Genomic DNA, 4,500 nt, shown 5'->3' with positions numbered 1-4,500 from the left:
AGTTGTTTGATTAATTCAATAGACATTTGTCTATTTAACATGAACATATTGAGTTTAGGTTTTTAAATCATTATCAGTTGTTGGTTTAACATAAAATAACAAAAAGTTTAATGAACTAGATTTGCATTCTTCAGTTCAATTAAATGTAATTATTTTAAATCAACAACTCTAAAACCGATGCCTAGTGCGCATGCTCAAACTTCCCAAAAGTGAAGAGGCGGGAACGCGGAGAAGTTATGTGTTCAGTGGACTGCCATTTCCCTCTGCGGAATCTTCCACAATACAGGTAAGTAATAAATAACTCAAAATATCTTAGTCAAACGAAGTTGTTTTTATCCATTAATTGTTTAACAATGTTTTTAATTCCAAATGTGTAAGTTGTCATTAGACAGCGGGAGTGGAGCAAATACAGTGAAAATCTGGTATTAGACGGTGCCAATCGGTACCGTCTAATACCTGATTTATAATCCGCTCTGGGTATATTTATACTATTATTAGCATTTCCACTTCATTGTTTTTCTTTTTTTTTTTTTTTACCCGTTTTTGCAGTTAGTCTTATAGTGTTTTTAGCGGTTATTGATATGTTTAATTCAATATTTAACACGTTTGTAATTCACTTTCAAAGTAAATGAAGTTAGCTAAAGCTAGTATGGTTGTCTCATTGAACTTCTACCTAGCTCTGTTAGCATTCACTTTGGTTTTAAATGACGGTTATTGCAAGACATGGTCTTTGTTCACTTTTTTTTATTATCATTTGCATTTTTTCTTCTTTCTTTCTTTCTCTCTCCTTTTATTTTAAGCATTCGGCCTCTCACAGTAATGCAAGTTAAACTAGCATGCGCGATTTGCTAAATATTAGCTGTGTCCAAATTCAGGGGCTGCATCCTTCGAATTGACTTGATGCTAGTGCATGGGAAAAAGAGCATAAACACGAGGTCAGAGGAAAAGGCAATGGCGGATAGTTATGAAAATTGCCTGTCGGACCTTTACCGCAACTACCAGCATCTTTATTGCATAGTGTGAAACACTGCTATTACATTTGGCAACAGATTGGATATTTATCTGTGAATTTTATATTGCAAGAGGTATTTATATGTATTTGTATTTTTTTTATACATTTGCAACGAAGTAAAAAAAAAATCCACTGTGGAATTTTTATAAAATAATTTTTTCTGTTTTCTTTACCATAGTAACACCACAAAGAAAGCTGACCCCTTTTTCTGATTGTTTGTGCCTCCTCTTTAATACATGGTAAGCCTTTTACCATCATATATTTTTTATGATAGTTTTATGATTTAATCAAAGTGAAAAAAAGGTGCCAATAAAACTATCCTTAAAACTGCTTTTCTTTTTTTCTTTCAGTGACTTGTATGTGGCAGTGCAAGCGTTGTTCCATCAGGGAGAGTAGTAGGTACAATTATTGAAACACTGTACAGGGCTCGCAAAATGGCTAGCCCGACGTCCCAGGGCTAGCGATTTTTCCAGTCGGGCTACCAAAATCTATCTCTGCCCTGCCCGTCGGGCTGTCATAAGAAGGAAAAATATATGTCAATGCTTCTGCATTCTTTCGGAAATGTAGCTGGGTAATTATGTCATTGGCATCGGTGAGCCACTGTCAATATGTGACATATTGAAATCGCGTTTGAATTTGCGCTTGTTTTTTGCTTTCACTTTGCAATCGCGCGACCTGTGTATAGAGAGCGACAGCACTGATCTCTGAGTGATGATAATTTGTGCACCAATTCCTCTGACATCGTCTTATCAATCGTTAGCTTACTATGCAAACATGACAAGTGAAATCTCCCGCAGCTTAAACATATGAGAGGTTGATCGCGCAGACAATCGCTGAGTGTTATGTGAGTGCGTGTGTAAAAGCAGCAGGATATTAATTGTAGTTCTGCTTAGCCAAATAAGACAGGTCAGGGTGAAGAAGTGACAGCCAAAGAAAAGCTTACCACAAAACGGAAAAGTTATGACAAATCAGACTATAAGGCAAAAAGAAAGTGCAGCTTTATGGTTTCATGGACAAAAGAATTTCTGTGGCTGCAACATGACGAGCTATATAACCGGGGCTGCACATAAGTGGTCCGCAAGTGCGTATTTGCTGTCAAAATAAAAAACGCGCACAAGATAAGAAGTTGCAACGCGTGTTTGCATACATAAGATTTTCTGGAGGAGGACATATTTGTTTAGAACTCTTAAATATGTCGAAGAAGCTCCTTTAAGCAATTACTTTGGTTTTCCTCCACCTCCAAAGAAATGTCAGAAGGAGTCCGAACCACAAAAGAAGCGCGTATTCTCGCAAAAGTGGTTGCAGGAGGTGAGCTGGCTTCAAACAAATGATGAACACACAGATGTGGTGCAGAATGTGCCGTGAAAATCCCACTCTAGCGGACAAAAACAGTGCCTTTTATATGGATGCAAACGTGCGTTGCAACTTCTTATCTGTTGCACGTCTTTTATTTTGACAGCGAATGCGCACATGCGGACCACTTATGTGCACCCGTGTAAATAACATAATGTTCTGCCGGGTGTGTTGTTGGTTTTCCCTCGATTTCTGAGTCGACAAGCGCCTTTGTTACTGGGACCAGTCATTTTAAGAAAGGCCCCCATTAGAAATGGATTATTGCTCAGTCTGCAATATCTTTCCCAGAACAAACACCAATTGCAAATAATATACTAAAAATAAACCTGAAAAATCTGTTTAGAACAGCATACTGTGTTGCAAAGAGTGAACTACCACTGGTGCAATTTAGCAGTCTTTGCAAACTTCAAAAAGCAAATGGCCTAGATCTTGGTTCCACTTGCCTCTTACTTGTGACTTTAGTGGAAATTTCAAATTCAGTATCTGACACAGACTGATTCATGTCCTACACAGACAGCACTGATGTCTGCATGGTCTTCTAAAAGCAGCTTTAGTCAGCTTAGATGTGAAGTGAGTGAAATATACAGTTGCGTTTTTAATCAATGTATTTGTTCTCTATTGCAGATTGAGAAGGAGTTTCTGCGAATCACCACAAAGCCTCTGCTAGGGCTGCTCAATTAATCGAATTTTAATCACGATTACGATCTGGGCTTTCAACGATCATTAAAAATGACTGAGCCGATTATTAGCCCCTCCCTCATTTATCCGCGACACCTTAAAGGCCGGTCCGTGAAAATATTGTCGGGCATAAACCGTCCGTGGCGCAAAAAAGGTTGGAGACCGCTGATTAAGAGGACCCGAGGGAAGCTCGGAAAGCTAAGCAGAAGTTATTTGGAGAGTGACTGCCGTTGGTTGAAAAGAGAGTTTAAAAAAAAACTTCAGTGGTGTTGCACACTATTTTATATTATTTTTTTAAAGTCATTGTTAACCCTTTAAAGCCGGTCAGAGCAGCACGCTCCGTTTTGCGTAACTATTTTTAAATCCCTGTAGAACCTGAACCGTGTAAGCTAGCGCAATAATTTGTTTTGCATATGAAACCGGAGGAGTTGTACTTACATCTGATGACATCAGCTTGTCCTCGGTCACGGTTTCGTTCCACATATAGCTTTGCAAAAATTGCATAAAAAGCGCTTGCAGCAACAAAAACATAATATTCCAGAAACACGCTTTGCCGATCCTATCAGCTGTTCGTAACACTTCCCACAGTGAAATGATGCACATGCTGTTTTCTTTGCAAATTTGCATCATAGGATTGTTTTTTGTTTTTCCTGCAATATATAAAAATTGCTGTATCTCCAAAATAAAACTATGAAGACACTCAAAATAAATTTCCTGTTGTTGTAAACTATTTTTTGCAACTTTATTGTATTTAAAGTTTTGAGGGATAAACCTCTTAAATTTCTCCAAGTAGAAATATATGTAAACAAAACAAAAGCGATTTTCAATTTTTTTTGTAGTTTATTGCACTTTTTTGCAATTAATGTAGTTACTATGGACTTAATGCATACATATTAGTAAAATATGGGCTATAACAGTTGTATAGCAACTTGAAATGCTCCCACAAATGGCACTACAGCATGTAAAAAAAATAATATAAGCTCTGGTGGACTTGGTTCTATAGTAGGTCTTAAAGGGTTAAATAAATGTCGTCAAATAATCGTGATCTCAATTTCAGTGAAAATAATCGTGATTATCATTTTTGCCATAATCGAGCAGCCCTAGCCTCTGCTATCTACTTTCTTTGCCGAGCTTGACCAATACGCGCCACGCTTAATGGAAATCTTTCTGACCAAAGGAGGGACACGTGGAAAGAAAATAAGAGGTCTCATGCTTGCCATCTCCAAGGTTTGTATTAGGATTGAGTAGACTTTGTCATAGGCAGCAAAAATAACTTTTATTTGGAGATGAAGTTGTCAATTTTGTTTCAGCTTAACAAGTGGTACATGCCAGGTTCTAACCTAAAGAATAATTATGCAAGTTAACTGATTACCCTAGCTTTAAGAAAAACAGACTGGTTTTGGCTCATATTATCTCCTCCTCCTCTCCAGCATGACAACATCCATACCAGACGAGCA

The 4,500-nt window shown here is 37.6% G+C and overlaps 1 long non-coding RNA gene across 1 annotated transcript; it reads left to right on the top strand.

Moving 5' to 3' along the window:
* Positions 1–1,133: 1,133 nt before the first annotated feature.
* Positions 1,134–3,695, top strand: LOC146679057 (uncharacterized). Its single transcript, XR_014911813.1, has 3 exons — positions 1,134–1,251; positions 1,363–1,411; positions 2,990–3,695. It is a non-coding gene; the product is annotated as an uncharacterized LOC146679057 (long non-coding RNA).
* The last annotated feature ends 805 nt before the right edge of the window (positions 3,696–4,500 follow it).

This window comes from Rhamphochromis longiceps, linkage group LG1 (assembly GCF_057381845.1).
Source record: "Rhamphochromis longiceps isolate RC_006_pf linkage group LG1, R_longiceps_female_GT1.1, whole genome shotgun sequence".
NCBI lineage: Eukaryota > Metazoa > Chordata > Actinopteri > Cichliformes > Cichlidae > Rhamphochromis > Rhamphochromis longiceps.
This window is presented reverse-complemented; position numbering and strand designations above follow the sequence as displayed.